Source organism: Salvia splendens, chromosome 8 (genome assembly GCF_004379255.2).
Source record: "Salvia splendens isolate huo1 chromosome 8, SspV2, whole genome shotgun sequence".
NCBI classification, from domain to species: Eukaryota; Viridiplantae; Streptophyta; class Magnoliopsida; order Lamiales; family Lamiaceae; genus Salvia; species Salvia splendens.
In genome coordinates, this window is record NC_056039.1 from 28,590,015 (window position 1) to 28,607,701 (window position 17,687).

Genomic DNA, 17,687 nt, shown 5'->3' on the forward strand with positions numbered 1-17,687 from the left:
TCTTCAAGTTCTCAATCGTTCGGGTCAAGCTTCAATTGGGAGTGGCCTCGTCCACAGATTGTGATCTGTAATCAAGATCTCGAGGCGTAGCTTGTGACATCTAGGACGAATGCTAATCCTGGGCGACGTTACTATCGTTGTCCAATATGGAAGGAAGATGATTGTAGATTCTTCCGTTGGTTTGATGCAGGTCTATCGCCAAGCCAAGACACTTACTTTCAAAGAATCAAGCTCGAACGAGACAGGTTTGAAGAACAACTCCGTTGCAAGAATATCGTGGAAGGTGTCCTTGAAGATAAATTACGCATGAAAAGTGACGAGTGCGAGAAGCTGAAGTTAAAATTGAGCATGAATAGTGAGGAGTGTGCACGTGTTAATTTAGAAATTGTTAGAACCAAGAAAACTGCCCGAAATCTGAAGATTGTAATATCGTTTTTATGCGTTGTAATTTTTTTCTTAATGTAATGGTAACACTTTTGCTCTTCAAGCAATAAGGGTGGATTTATAGGTACTAAATATTTGAAGTCTCATTTGTAGTATACAGGTACGGGGTGAACAAGTAAATATTGTGTATGAATGAACTTTCACACTGACGACTGGAATTTCCCGCATAGGTACATCAAACTAGCATTTTGAAGTTTTAGTTTTATAATCACAACTAAAGTACGCATCTTCTGTTGAAATACCACCCTGCGTACAAAACTTTTGGTTGAATAACACCCGACGTACAAAACCTTTTGTGAAATACCATCCTACAGACAAAGTTAAGATATGCAGCACACGAGCCTTCTCATATATCGTAGTCAAAACAAAATACGAGTGCGTTCCCATCATGATCCCTAACAAGCATAGTATGCAAAATGTGATTAATGTTAGACAGAAAGACTTCAAGACACCATTGTTTACAAGCCACAAACAAAAACCAAGATTGTTTACAAGCCACAAACAAGATTGACAACCGCGCATATTCAATCCTGATCCCGTCGACGGCCACAGCGTTGCGGCCGAGTCCTGGTCCGACGTGTGCTTGGCCCTGGAACAATGGGATTGGTCTACAAAAAACAACAAACCGGTCAGATGGACTGGATTTTTAGGAAATGAGAAATGAAAGATTGTCGTGAATACTACCTCCTGGCTTGACCGCGCAGACCGCGTGTGCTAGGTCGTTCTCTCCGAGGCATAGTTGTCTGTAACAAACAAATCATTAACATACACAATCAGTGGGTACGGAAATCATGTAATTGTAATGAATAATACCTCTTCATCTTGCACCACGTTAGACGACCCAGTCCTGTCACTGGGCTCACCGGGCTGTGAACTCTGTCCAACCTTGGTTCGAGTATCTACACGGGGATCGTTAGTGCATGTTCTTCGGTTATACCCATCTTGTCCGCACCGACGACATCTGAGTACAAAGGTTCGACTTAGAGACTCAGATCCATCCGCGTGCTGACGAACCACGCCTCACTTTCTTTGGCCGACCACGTTGTCGCTTCGTCCTCGGGGGTGCCAATTCAAATCCAACTGCAGAGGTCTTCGGCTAATTATCCATCCCATTGATTGGATAGAGGACATTCTCGTACATAATCATCATTGTCGACCGCAAATAATAGCGGGACACATAGGCTACTACATCCTTCCCAAGCTTGTTGATAGTAGCGATGGCGTGAGTGCAGGGGATCCCAGTAAGCTGCCATAATCTGCATGAGCAAGTAAAGTCCCACATGTTCACTACGTACTGGTCTGACTGTCCTGAAACTTGGTACGTATCCTCTCCGTTCCAAGTTGATCTCCAAGAAGAAGCCCGCACGAACAACTTATCCACTATCTCTTTGATAACGGGAGGCAGTGGGTGCTCGTATGTCTTGATCCATTAGCCTCTAATCTGTATCCTCTCTATCTGACTTGTCCGGATCTCCTCCAGCATGGTTATAATGGCCAGCTCACGAGCAATTTCTATCTTCGAATTAAATGTCTCGCATATATTGTTGAGGATAACATCGCAACAAACATGCGGAGAGAAATAAGCCTTCACCCATTTTTCTTTAGGCGCAACCCCGAGTAGGTACTGATGTGCTTGAGGATATATAACCCGCAGTGCATCCATCCGCTGAACATACTGTTCGTGTGTTGTACTTGACGCAAGCTCCCACAACATCTCCTTAAAATTCTCCCCGATGAATCGCTTCTTGAAGTTGTTGTAGATGTGTTGCACACAGAAGTGATGCTCACTCTGTGGGAAACCCTCTGTTAGGGTTGGTATACTGAAAAGCATGTTTCGAACGAGAGTTCGCACGAATAGAACGTTGCATGTATACGTAAAAACTCTACAATCCACTTTTGACCCGATTCAGTATTATTCGAGCATTTCGCACGAATAGAATCAGTATATTATTACATTGTGTTTGCTTGTGCGTTTATGAGATGTTTTATAAACATTTAAATGCATAAGAAGTAAATAAAGCCTAAGTCTTTTGCTTAGTAGACTGGTTGTGGACGTCGTCCACTTTAAGGTAACTACAGTCGGTTCTATGCAATGCTTTGCAAAAGAAAAAGAAGAATTTCACAACCTAGATAGGCTTTGGCTACCTATCGTGAAAGGTTGCAATGTCAGTCCGATTATTTCTAAGCCTTATTGAAATAAGATGACGTTGGTGTGGTATAGCACTGAATGGATCTAACAGCAAGACGTGTCTTTATGCTATCTACTGAAAGACGAGGTCTTGATAAATATCTATTTCTTAATCAATGTACGTTAGCATTGAGCATACGATATTGAGTATCTACTACTTTGACTTACCAAAGGTGCGGGTTTTTCGTCACCCAACGATCCAGGTATATTGGGTAGTGGTGATCATTATCAAGCGGTGCTAGGATTGCTATTATGTTGAATCGCGCATGAGGTGAGTCTCGTTTGATATTGTCCTCAAGAGGAGCTTGACCAAGGTTTTATTATTCGGAAACTGGCCAGTTGGAGTTTTATTACTCTATGAATAATAAATAAGTGTTTCTTGCTAAGTCTACTCTTGGAGTTAATAAGATGTTAATTAATTAAGTCCATGGCAGACTTTAATTAATTAATGGGCATTTATATCTTAAGCGTGGGAAATGAATAATAAACAAAATGGAAACCCGGAATACTTATAATTTCGGATTTGGATGGGGAGTTCAATATTACGTCTGTAGTGGCTGCTCGTAATATTCCAATATAAGCTTGTATTAAATTGTGGGTTCAATTTAATTAGTAAAAAGCTAATTGGGGGAGCCCATATCCAAAACATTCCATAGATCCCTGACTGGGCCCAATATGAACTATTATAAATAGGAGAATAAAAGAGACAGAAAAAATTAATGATTAGAGTTAGAATTTTCGTCCCTCTCTCTAATTAGAAGAGGAACGATTTTTCTACTTCTTTTCTCCTCCGTGAGTTCTTCAGCTCCTCCTCCGTGAGAATTTCTGTCTTCTTTATTCGAGTCCTAGTGTTTCGATAAGATCAGCCCACCCTGATGTCGGAATACAGTTCGGGACACCAGTCAGAAGATCTGTGGTCAAGTATTGAAGATCATCGTGGAGAAGGCGCAAGCAATCGACGATTCTTTGGAGAATCAACGAGGTAAATTGGCTAACTCCGTAGCAAGCATGTTTTAGGATTTATTTGTTCTAAAGCATGTATGTAATTCAAGTTATGAGCATGATACATGTGATAATTACGCGAATAGATTTTGTCTGAATAATCTGCTAAATAGATCCGTATTATGTGATCCGTTTGCTTGCACGCTTCCGCTGCCAACCCCTTCAATTGGTATCAGAGCCAGGTTTTTGGCTCTGATTATTTGGATTTAAATTTCGCGAAATTCATGTATGCATGCGTTATTTGATTGCGAAGCATGTTCTTGGTGTTTTGTTTAATTTTTATGCATGACGAACTCAAGAACTATCGAATCAAGGAACTTGAATTTTTCGATCGTACGAGACGTGCGATCCGTCGGCGTTCGCGCTGAGGCGGATCGCACCACGCGCGATCGAAGTAGGGATGTCGAGACAGTGGGAGTAGGGGAGCTACGATCACGGGGCGACGCGCAGACGAGTGAGGGCTCGTGCACGCCGCCGGCCGAGACCGCACGCCCCAGACGAACCCGCGTCGAGATCGACACAGAGGCTGGCATGGTGCGGCAGTTTGACCGAGAACTGGTCGAGACACCGAGGCGCCGAGAGCCCAAACCCTAGGCGGAAGGACCGAGACGACGCTTGAGCCACTGGCCGAGAGCAGCGCACCTTCGTGCGCACGGCTGGCCGAGGCAGTGGGAGCATTGGGTCTTGGTGTGCCGAGTCGGGCGACGAGCCACTGGCCAAGAGGAGCCGGGCCACCGCGCAAGCTCCTGGCCGAGCGACCGCGTCACCCGACGTGCCGATGAGGCCGAGAGCGTACGCGCCTTGTGCGCGACGCTGGCCGAAGACGGAGGCGACGGGCTGGCCGAGGAACCGTGCCACCCGACGCGTCACCTGGTGCCGAGACACTGGGTGCGTCGTGATCCGACGACGAACTCGTCGGATTTTCATCGTTCATCGTTCGTGCGAATCTCGTACGATGAGATAACGATGAATGATTATTTTAATGATTACTTAATTATTTTATTAAAAGATATCATTAAAATATTGTTATTTAAGGGAAATAAAATCTTTTTGGAAGATTTGCCTTGATTTTAGGAATATTTATTCCTAGATGATATGGATGGGAATAATTTAATAGTTTCCTAATATTCATCTAGATTCAAGATAAATATAGTGATAAGATTTGAATATATATTTTGTGGATTTTATATATTATATGAGATTTGATTTAATATCAAATCATGGATTAATTAGATTCTTTCCTTATTTATTGGATTTATATGGATTTTATTCCTGGATTAAATCCTAGTTATATTTGGAAAATAATAATCTAATCATTTTGTCTGAATAATCTGCTAAATAGATCCGTATTATGTGATCCGTTTGCTTGCACGCTTCCGCTGCCAACCCCTTCATCCTCCAGGATGGCTTTTGCAAGACCCTGCCAAATTCATGTAACACAACACATACAGTAGTACATGTATTATAAGCCCCAACACATACAGAAAATCTATAATCACACTCGATTTACTACGCTTATAGGCAAAATCACAACTGAAGTAGTATTCTTTAAATAATCACAATTACAGTATACACGTTTTACTGAAATCACATTTCACGTACCTTTTGCTGATCAGACATGAAGACAAATCGTGGGGCAATCTCCTGTAATTGGATGTCCTCTGCCAGATAGCCGAGGAACCATTTCCACTGCTCATAACTCTCAGCCTCAGTCACCGCCCACGCGATAGGCCACCAGCTGTTGTTTGGATCAATTCTCATGGCCGTCATGAGTTGGCCTCTGTACATTCCTCGCAAGAAACAGGCATCCAAGAAGATAATCGGTGGGCAAAAACGCATCCAACCCTTTTTCAACGGTCCGAGGCAAGTATAAAACCGCAAGAATCTTGTACCTACAGCCGCAAGATCTCTAAAGTTCTCATAGTGTATATGCACACTAGAGTCCGCGTGTGTCCGCTCCAATTCAGCTTTGTAGTCAAACAGCCTACATTGAAGTCCCGCCTTGCCAAAAATACCTTCTAAGGCAATGTCTCTTGCTCTGTACGCCTTCATCCTGCCAACTTTGAGCTGGAATTCCTCATCCACACACTGTCGTATAGCCGCCAATGGGATGTGGGGATTCGCTTTGTTTTTCTCCATGTAACGCTCAGCTAGCCACTCGGATATAAGTCATCTCTGATCCAATACCTGGGAGCATGTGTGCGCATGATCTCTGTGCATATTCACTACCACAAAATCGGTATTATTGTGGCTTTCAATCTTCCTTGCATAAACATACCATTCACAAGACTTTCCTTTACACATGGCATGAAGTCTCTTGTCATCATTCTTGGATACATCGATATAGTGTCTGCTCATTATCGCGTACTGGCGAATGGCCTTATAAAAGAAATCTCTATCCTTAAAAAAATCACCGGACTTCCACTTTGGCAGCTCATTTATCAGCTTGAAGTGGGTGTATTTGATACCCTTCATACGCAAGCCTTCCAAATCCTTAAGATCTTGGAGATCTTGTAGCTCATCAACTGTATCTTGCTCGCACAGAGGGTTTGTATCTGTCGAGTTCCTTTGATCAACAATAGGGGAGGACCTGCGTTTTTTCTTGGAGCTTCCACTGCTTTCACCTGTCTCTGGCTCCGCACCCCCTTGTTGTCCCGCTTCCTGTTCCGAGTGTTGTTACCGACACAACGACTCGTAATATGAGGTAAACATTTGTTCATCACGACACATGTTGGCCAACGAGATAAAATGGCCGACCTCATCATCACTGCCATCATCTTCAATACTTCCCTCGTTATGAAGATGACATCCATCGGGAACATAATCGAACGACGGACAATAAACATCTTCCGCCACCTGATAGGGTACATCTTCTACCACTGGTATGGGTTCTTCACATGCGGCTGCAGCTGGAGCTGACTCATGCACTTGGGTGTCAGCTTCGGACATGAACAATTCATGGGTAATATCCTCAATGATCAGAAAGATATCATTGTCAACCCGAATGTCCGGCTGTGACTGATAACCACCGTCCATTACCGGTCGGTAAACGTCTTCATCTGCTGATGCTCCTGCCCTTTCCGGATCTGGTTGGTGAACTAATCCTTCCGGCTCAGTTGCAGGTTCATCCACACTTGGACCAAACGGAATGGAATGGTCCACAGATGAAGGTCTAGCGACATCTTGCAATACACAAATGAGATACACAAAATCAGATGGACTACATCACAAATGAGGGACTACATCACAAATGAAACGAACCAAATGTACACATATGAGATACACAAAATGTATACAAAATCACAAATGTGGTACTAAATCAATTGTGTAAATCACAACTCATTACCTCTGGTACGTGTTGTTAGGGTTTTGTATACTAGAAATCACCTTTCGAGTGATTGGATACTGTAAAACTCTAATGGTTATTTTTCAATAAATGCAACAGATTATTTTTGTCATAATGTTGTTATGTTTTACATTTAACGGTTGTTTATTGCATATTTAAATGTATGAGCAAACGTAACAAAGTCTAAGTCTTTGTTTTAGTAGACCGGTTGTGGGCGTCGTCCAATTTAAGGTAACACGGTCAGTTCTAACCAAAGAAAAATAAGAATTTCACAACCTAGATAGGCCTAGACTACCTATCGCGAAAGGTTGCAATGTCAGTCCGATTATTTCTAAACCTTATTAAAATAAGATGACGTTGGTGTGGTATAGCACTGAATGGATCTAACAGCAAGACGAGTCTTTATGCTATCTACTGAAAGACGAGGTCTTGAGAATTAATTTCTTAATCAATGTACGTTAGCATTGAGCATACGATATTGAGTATCCACTACTTTGACTTACCAAAGGTGCCGGGTTTTCGTAACCCAACGATCCAGGTATATTGGGTAGTGGTGATCATTATCTAGAGGTGCTAGGATTGCTATTATGTTGAAACGTGCTCGAGGAGAGTCTCGTTTGATAACATCCACAAGAGGAGCTCGAAACGAGGTTTTATTATTCGGAACCTAGCTAGTTGGAGTTTGATTACTCTATGAATAATAAATAAGAGTTTCTTGCTAAGTCCACTCTTGGAATTCGAAATATGTTAATTAATTAAGTCTATAGCAGACATTAATTAATTAATGGATGTTTCCATCTTAAGCGCGGGAAATAAATCAAATACAATTAAAGGAAACCCGGAATACTTGTAATTTCGGATTTGGAAGGCAGTGCAATATTACTTCTGTAGTGGCTGCTCGTAATATTCCAATATAAGCTTATATTAAATTGTGGGTTCAATTTAATTAGTAAAAAGCTAATTGGGTGAGGCATGTTCCAGATTCTTCCTTAGATCCCTGACTGGGCCCAATATGTTACTTAAATAAATAGGAGAATAAATGAGACAGAAAACACAACAATTATTTTGTCAAATTTTCGTCCCCCCTCTAAAGAGTGATTTTCGAAAATTGTGCTCTCCTCCGTGAGCTGAGTTCTGTCTTCCATTATTCGAGTCCTAGTACGTTAGTGAGATTTGCCCACACAAATATCAGCGTATAGTCCGGGACACCAGTCAGAAGATCCGAGGTCTTGTATTGAAGATCTTCACGTGGAGACGGAGCAAGCCATCATCGATTCTTGATTGAATCAACGAGGTAAATTGACTAATTCCGTAGTAAGCATGTTTTAGGAATTTTATGTGCTAAAGCATGTTTTAATTCAAGTTATGAGCATGATACATGTGATAATTACGTGAATAGATTTTGTCTAAATAATCTGCTAAATAGATCAAATTCATGTGATCCGTTTTGTCCGCACGCTTCCGCTGCCAGCCCCTTCAGTTGGTATCAGAGCCAGTCTTTGGCTCTGATTATTTGGATTTAAATTTCGCGAAATTCATGTATGCATGTATTATTTGATTGCGAAGCATGTTCTTGGTGTTTTGTTTAATTAATTATGCATGATGAACTCAAGAACTATCGAATCAAAGAACTTGAATTGCTCGAACGCACCATGTGCGATCGAGATAGGGATGTCGAGACAGTGGGAGCCGGGAGCCGTGATCACGGGGCGACGCACAAACGAGTGGGGACTCGTGCGCGCCGCCGGCCGAGACCACACGCACCAGACGGAACCCGGGTCAAGGTCGACACGGCGGTGACTGGCGCGGAGTGGTGGCTCGTCCGAGAGCCACCGAGACACCGCGAGACACCGGGCCGAACCCTAGGCGGAAGGTCCGAGCTGGCCGAGAGCGGATGCGTCACCGTGCGCGCCGCTGGCCGAGAGCTCGCGACACCCGACGACTCGGAGGGTCGAGCCGGGCGCCGAGACGCTGGCCGAGAAGCGTCGGCACCCGTCGATCAGGGCGCCGAGACGCTGGCCGAGAGGCGCGCGCCTGGCCGAGAAGCGTCGGCACCCGACGAGCCGAGACGCCGAGACAGGCGTCGAGCAGCTGGCCGAGAGGCGAGTGCCGCCGTGTGCGCGCCTGGCCGAGAAGCTGCGACACCCGACGAGCCAGGCGGCCGAGACGCTGCATGCGTCGTGATTCGACGACGAATTCGTCGGATCTTCGTCGTTCATCGTTCGTTCGAACCTCATACGATGAGATAACGATGAAAGATTATTTTAATGATTATTTAATTATTTTATTAAAAGATATCATTAAAATATTATTATTTAATGGAAATAAAATCTTTTTGGTAGATTTACCTAGATTTTAGGAATATTTTTATTATTATCTATATCTATGGAAATAAATAATATTATTTTATTCCTAGATGATATAGATGAGAATAATTTAATAGTTTCCTAATATTTATCTAGATTTAAGGAATATTTTTATTATTTTCTAATATTTAATAGTTTCCTAATATTTATATATCTAAGATCCTAAAAGGGATAGATATGTATGAATACATTAAATAATGAAATATCTTCCTAATCTTGGACATGGAATTAATTTGAATTTAATTTTTCATGTCTTATTAAGAATTAAATAATTTGTTTATTTTAGATATATCTTATAGTAGACATGAATAAGAATTATATTCTAGAACAATAATTTCCTAAAGGAAGATACCAATTAATAAAAGATTTAATTATCCAGTAGATTAAATACCAACAGAATTTAATTAAGCCTTAAACTGCCTCAAGGCTAAGGATAATTAAAGTAAAACCATAACCCAAAATATAGAAGCTATAATTACGAACTCAACGTTTGTATATGGCCTCCATCAATTGGCCTGCAATTTATGAAGCCTTTTTCTAATATTATCGCCACATGCTCTGTGGGGACAATAATCCTAAGAAAATAGCAAGTTCATGAGGGCGGGCTTCTCAAATATAAATAGTATGAACTAGAATGTAGTTTCCAATATTATCGCCACCTGCTCTGTGGGGACAATAATCCTAAGAAACTGCGAGATTCAGAAGTTCACACAGGATTTATGAGATAGCTTGATCTTGTTAGCAGCACACAAGCATTGTTATGGGAGTGTGTTGTAGAAATGAGACTCTGTAATGCTAAATTCGGTGGTCTTGCTTAGGCAACATTAGGCGGCCATGCCACTCTGTGGTCTCTGGACTATTCGTCGGTGTTGTGACCAGTAAAATTGTAAGATTTTAATGCGTATTGACTTCCTCTGGAGGGTACAAAATTTTAATTTTACAGTTGTAAGATTTTGAAAAGTTTTATGGTTAATCTAATCAAACTTCTTACATAAGTTTATGACAATAGTAAAATACTCTGTTTTGTAGTGCAAATCAAATCGTCAATATGTCATTCAATCCTCTTTCCGCAATTCTCAAAGAAAATAAACTCGAGGGCCAAAATTACATAGAATGGAAACAAAATTTGGACATCGTTCTCACAGCAGATGAGTACATCTTTGTGCTCACCACCCCGCAACCTCCAGTGCCGGCGGCTACCTCTGCGGCAGGAGTCAGAGATGCACACAGATGGTGGCATAAGGCGAATGAGATGGCTAAGTGCTACATGTTGGCATCTATGTCTTCAGTACTCAAGCATCAGCATTCAGCCATGGAAACAGCCGCCGAGATTATGTAGAATCTCAAAAATCTTTTTGGTACTCAGAATCAAACGGCGAAGTCTCAAGCCTTTCGGAGTATCATGTCGAAGACAATGAAGGAAGGCTCGTCTGTGAGGGACCATGTCCTCGAGATGATGGGCCACCTCAACCAAATTGAGGTCTTGGGAGGGACGATCGATCCCGAGTCCCAGGTGACTATCATCCTTCAAAGTCTTCCCCCTAGCATCCAACAGTTCAAGCTCAACTTCGTGATGAACAAAAGGAATTACACCTTGGCAGAGTTGTTGACTGAACTTCAGTCGGCAGAGGACCTTATGGTCCAGGCTAAGGCGGCCATGATGACTTCGGCGCCTCGTTCCTCTGGCTTAAAGCCTAGCAAAGGAAAAAGGCAAGCACCGAACTCAGGACCGGCCAAGATAGCTAAGGGAAAGAAGAAGAAGAGGGCTAACAAGAAGCCCACGGGGAAGTGTTTCAAGTGTGGAGAAAAGGGGCATTGGAAGCCAGACTGTCCTAAACGGGGCAAGGCTACAGGTATGCACCAAGCTCTAGTTGTCGAGTCTTGTTTGACTTCGACATCAATTTGCACTTGGGTTATTGACACAGGAGCCACTGATCATATTTGTTTTGATCCTGACTTAATGCAGGTGACAAGACGGCTACATGATCGTGAGATCGAAGTCCAGCTGGGCGACGCTACCAAAGTGGCGGCCGTTGCAGTGGGAGACATTTATTTGCGTTTTAGTAGTGATAAATTTTTGATTTTGAAGAATGTTTTGTTGATACCTTCTTTTAGAAGAAATTTAATTTCAGTTTCTAAATTGGTTTATGATGGATATTCGATTTCTTTTAATGACAACTGCGTTATTAAGAAAGATGGTTCTTATATCTGTCGTGGTATCATGGAAAACAATCTGTACACAATCACTTCTACATAGTTTAATAATCGCAAATCAGAACTCAATACAACATCAAAAATTTCAAAGAAACGAAAAGAACCTTCAAATTCAATGAACGAAACGTACTTGTGGCACCTTAGACTTGGTCATGCCAATGAAAGGAGGATCCATTCTCTTGTTCAACAAGATCTTATCAAAGGTCTAGAGGAGGAACCTTTTCATAAGTGTGGGTCATGCTTAGAAGGCAAGATGACCAAGAGGCCTTTTAAGGCTAAGGGAAATAGGTCCAAGGAAGTACTTGAGCTCGTTCATTCCGATGTATGTGGACCAATGTCAACTGAGGCAAGAGGTGGTTTTCGATACTTCATCACATTTATTGATGACTTCTCGAAAATTGGATATGTCTACTTGATGCGTCACAAGTCAGAGTCTTTTGACAAGTTTAAAGACTTTAAGACTCTTGTGGAGAAGTATCATGGGAAGAATATCAAATGCCTATGATCTGATCGTGGAGGCGAATACCTCAGTGCCGAATTTTTGGACTACTTATCGGAAGTGCGAATTCAATCCCAACTGACTGCTCCGGGCACACCCCAGCAGAACGGCGTGGCTGAAAGAAGGAACATGACCTTATTAAACATGGTTCGATCGATGATGAGTTATGCACGTCTGCCTATTTCATTTTGGGGACATGCCTTGCTTTCCGCAAGTCACATTTTAGACAATATACCATCAAAATCCGTACCTAAAACTCCATATGAGTTGTGGACTGGGCGTAAGCCCAATCTAGCACATCTCAAGGTTTGGGGTTGCCCGGCTCATGTATTGGAAAAGGATCCAACTAAGCTAGGATCTAGGACAGAGGTATGTTTGTTTATAGGTTACCCCAAAGGAACGAAAGGTTATGAATTCTTTAGTCTCCGAGATAAGAAAGTCATTGCGAGCACTCACGCGACATTCTTAGAGGAAGACTATGTAATGAATCATAAACCCAGCAGTGAAGTGGCTCTTGATGAGCTAACTTCAGTCACAAGTTCCATTAACCAAGAACAAGTACCAAGTGTACAAACAATTCCCGAAACTTTAACTTCTACTCAAAATATTGTAGTGCCGCGCCGCAGTGGGAGGGTCTCACATGAGCCCGACAGATACATTGGTTTGGAAGAATCTATGGATCACTCCTCGGACAGCAATGTATTAGATCCCTGGAACTTTGCGGAGGCGCAGGCAGATATCGATCATTGCGAATGGGTAAAAGCAATGGATTCGGAACTACAATCTATGATAGACAAAGACGTCTACGATTTATCCGTCCTACCCGAAGGTTGTACTGCCATTGGGAGCAAGTGGATATATAAACGTAAACGTGGACCCGATGGACGAGTTAAAGTCTTCAAAGCAAGACTAGTGGCCAAGGGGTATACCCGAAAGGAAGGCATCGATTATGATGAGACCTTCTCCCCAGTGGCCATGCTCAAATCGATCCGGATACTGTTGTCTATTGCAGCTTATATGGATTGGGATGTATGGCAGATGGACGTTAAGACTGCATTTCTAAACGGCAGTCTTGAGGAGACCATCTACATGGAAAAACCCGAAGGATATGCCATAAAGGGCAAAGAACACATGGTTTGGAAGCTTAAGAAGGCCATTTATGGCCTCAAGCAAGCATCCAGATCGTGGAACCAATGTTTCGATCAAACTGTTTGCAAGTTTGGATTCGAAAAGTGCCCAAGTGAGAGCTGCGTGTATAAGAAAGTTGATAAGGGGAATGTGGTGTACTTAGTTTTATATGTAGATGAAATTCTTCTAATTGGAAACAATAAAAAGATGTTGTCATCAGTTCGAACATGGTTATCAAACCAGTTCGAGATGAAGGATATGGGAGACGCGGGACACATCCTCGGGATCAAGGTTCTTCGGAATCGAGAGAAGAAGATGTTGTGCTTATCTTAAGAATCTTACATCGAAACAGTAATTAGTCGTTTTAGCATGCAGGACGCCAAGAAAGGTTTCTTACCTTTTAGACATGGCATCCATTTATCTCAAGAGATGTGCCCTAAAACGCCGTCTGAGATACAAGCAATGAGAAGGATTCCATATGCTTCGGCAGTTGGAAGTCTCATGTATGCTATGCTTTGTACTAGACCAGATATTTGCTTTGTTGTTGGCATGGTGGCAAGATATCAGTCGAATCCGGGGGCCAAGGACATTGGACTGCCGTAAAGAACATACTCAAGTACCTTAAACGGACTAAGGACTATGCTCTAGTTTAGAATGCAGTCGAGCACTGTCCTTTGGGATATACTGACTCAGACTTTCAAGCTGATCAGGACTCGAGAAAATCTACTTCAGGATATGTGTTCACCTTAGGAGGTGGAGCCGTAATTTGGAAGAGTGTGAAGTAGAAATGCATTGCGGACTTGACCATGGAACCCGAGTATGTGGCCGCATCAGAGGCTGCAAAAGAGGCTGTATGGTTCAAGAACTTCCTTATGGATTTAGGTGTGGTTTCGAATCTGCCCAAGAGCATCACTATTTATTGTGACAATTCTGGTGCTGTGGCAAACTCGAAAGAACCAAGAGCTCACAAAGCGAGCAAACACATAGAGCGGAAGTATCATACCATTAGAGATATAGTGCAGAGAGGAGACATAAAAGTGGTCAAGATTGCGTCAGAGAACAACCTGGCAGATCCTTTTACAAAGGCTTTGGCGGTAAAACCGTTCGAGTGCCACGTTGAAGGGATGTGAGTTCGACTCATTCAAGACCTCAACTCGCTTTCAGTATAAGTGGGAGAAATTTAGACGTGTGCACTACTATTTTGTATACTCGAAAGCTGTTTTGAGTATAAGTGTAATAGCCGAAAATGTTGAAGTTTTATTCTTTTATTTTTTTTGGTTGATTTGTGATTTTGTGTTTAATATATGGTGTGGAAAATCTTAATTGTTTTATTTTTTGTTGTGGATGTGAGATAATTTATCTAGGCAATTAAAATTAGGTTAATTAATAAATCATGGATTAAAATTCTAATTAACTAAATCTTTTTCTCTCCCTCTTCTTTTTTTTTTTCGAAAACCCCTCCCCCTCTCCCACTAATTCCTCAACCTCCCCCTCACTCCCTCATAACCGATCCCCCCCCCCTTTTCATTCTTTTTCTCTCTCGGTTCTCTCTCAAGCTCTCTTCTCTCTCGCGTCGTGCACAACACCGGTAAGCCCCTCTCTCCTTCTCTCTCTGGTCCTCTTCCCTCTCACTCCCTCTCACTGAATTCTTGGTTTCGTCAAGGTATATCTCTCGTACCGAATTGAAATCGGAGTAGGGAAGCGTTTGATCTACGTTCGAACTATCCGGGAAAGGTAACCCAAACCCTAACCCTTGTTAAATTCGAAAAACATGCATGTAGGACGTTTTTGGGAAGGTTTAGATGCTGAATAGATTTTGTGATTATGTGTTGTTGTCGAGCATGTTTTGATAGTAACTGACAGTGGGTTCCGACCCCGTTTTGACTGAGCAAACGATCTCCTTTTGGTACGAAATTTTTAACCGTATAAACTTGGATGTGTCTTCGGTGTGGTGTGTAAATTTCAGCTTCATTGGATGTCGTATGATTTTATTATGATTTTTGCAAGTAGACTGCGCAGATTCGCGAGTTGTATGTTTTTGGGAGATGTTTTCATGTGCTTTGGGTGTGTTTCTGAGTGTTGTGTTTTGTGAAGTATGTGGGTGTGTTTGGCCAAGAGATGGCTCGGGAAAATCAGTGTTTGGTTCGAGGGTTTCGTGTGTGTTGGCCGAGAGTTGTAGGGTTCGGCCTAGGGCAGTGTTGTGGAGAGTTTTGAAGGGATGAACCAGGTGTTTGGGTGTGTTTTGGGACGTAGGAGGTGTGGTGTGAATGTCGTATAGGGTTTGAGAATCGGAGGTTGGAGGAAAGTGAGTGTACACTGGACCGCGCCAGGCGCCGAGCCAAGGCCGAGACGGGTGCCGCGCCAGGCGCCGAGCCAAGGCCGAGACAGGTGCCGCGCCAGGCGCCGAGCCAAGGCCGAAACAGGTGCCGCGCCAGGTGCCGAGCCAGCCGTCCGAGGTGCCGAGCCAGGTGGCCGAGGTGCCGAGCCAGGTGGCCGAGGTGCCGAGCCAGGCGGCCGACGTACCGAGCCAGGCGGCCGAGGTGCCGAGCCAGGTGGCCGAGGTGCCGAGCCAGGCGGCCGACGTGCCGAGCCAGGCGGCCGACGTGCCGAGCCAGGCGGCCGACGTGCCGAGCCAGGCGGCCGACGTGCCGAGCCAGGCGGCCGACGTGCCGAGCCAGACGGCCGAGGTGCCGAGCCAGGTGGCCGAGACACCGAGCCATGCCGAGATGCCGATCCTGTTTCCGAGCTTTTTCCGAACCTTTTCCGGGCCAGGTGAGCCGTTTGCACAGTAAGAGTATGCCAGGAGTTGGAGTGCTGTGTGTGTGTGTCGTGTGCGCGTTTTGAGGTACGTCGTACGCGTGTCGGGTGCGTGCGGGGTGCGTTTCGAACGTGTGGCTTTGTGTGTTTGTTTGATAACATGTTGTTAAGTGTGTGTACGTGTAACGTGCTAGATGTTGAAGTCGTCCACGTAGGAATCATGCATTGTCGTTTAAACCTCGTTTACTCTGACTCTAATCACGATTTATTTATCTGTCAAAAGGGTGACTGTTTCGAGGGAAGTGTGGTTGAAGGGAACTGTTTTAAAAGCTAAGCAATCGAGGTGGGCTTTTCTACCCTACTTTTATGTGGGCTATTTTTTTTAATACGGACTTTGTTCCGGAAATGTTTATGGAGGTGAACTGTTTGTCTTGCCAATTGTTTTGATTTGAAACCTATCTGAAGTGGTTTACCACATATGTTTAATCAAATTCGGGTCTGTTGGGCTGCGAACCCTCAGGCTAGTGTACACGAGACCGGGAGCCATCTGAGAGCAAGTTGGCCGGTCTAGTTGACTTAGGGTGTGGCCACGCCCCTTGTCACCGTTGGATCAGATAGTGTATGATGGTGGGAATAAGGGTGGCAATATCTGAAAATGACTGCGCAGTCGAATTTATGAAATATATTTTGTGTACTTGGGTTATTTTCTTACACTTAAAACCCCAAGGTTACACTGATGTGGCATGACAAACTATGATTTTGGCGTGTGTCCACTGAGTGCAATAAGTACTCAGCCCTGCATGTTGTTTTCTTAATGTGCAGGTTGAGCGGCGATGGGGATGACGGATGTTGAGCAGTGAAAGCCAAATGAGTGTTTTACTTGGTCTTTTGGATGGTGTCGTGTCGTCATACCCGGCATCATCTGTCTTTTGGTCTTTTCCGCTGCTTTGTAATCCGATACATTGTTTTTATTTAACTCTGTTTACATTAACTTTAGTAATGTCTTCTTAGTACAATGTTTGAAGTGAACTTCTTTTTAATAAATGTTTTTGGGTCAAATATTCCTGTTCTCCCCTTTCTTCCCCGCTTCTTTATTCCTCCCCTAGTCGCGGTCCACCGTACTTCCTATCCTTAGGAAATGCGGGCGTGACAATAAGTGGGAGATTGTTAGGGTTTTGTATACTAGAAATCACCTTTCAAGTGATTGGATACTGTAAAACTCTAATGGTTATTTTCCAATAAATGCATCAGATTATTTTTGTCATAATGTTGTTATGTTTTACATTTAATGGTTGTTTATTGCATATTTAAATGTATGAGCAAACGTAACAAAGTCTAAGTCTTTGTTTTAGTAGACCGGTTGTGGGCGTCGTCCAATTTAAGGTAACACGGTCAGTTCTAAACAAAGAAAAATAAGAATTTCACAACCTAGATAGGCCTAGACTACCTATCGCGAAAGGTTGCAATGTCAGTCCGATTATTTCTAAACCTTATTGAAATAAGATGACGTTGGTGTGGTATAGCATTGAATGGATCTAACAGCAAGACGAGTCTTTATGCTATCTACTGAAAGACGAGGTCTTGAGAATTAATTTCTTAATCAATGTACGTTAGCATTGAGCATACGATATTGAGTATCCACTACTTTGACTTACCAAAGGTGCGTGTTTTTCGTAACCCAACGATCCAGGTATATTGGGTAGTGGTGATCATTATCTAGAGGTGCTAGGATTGCTATTATGT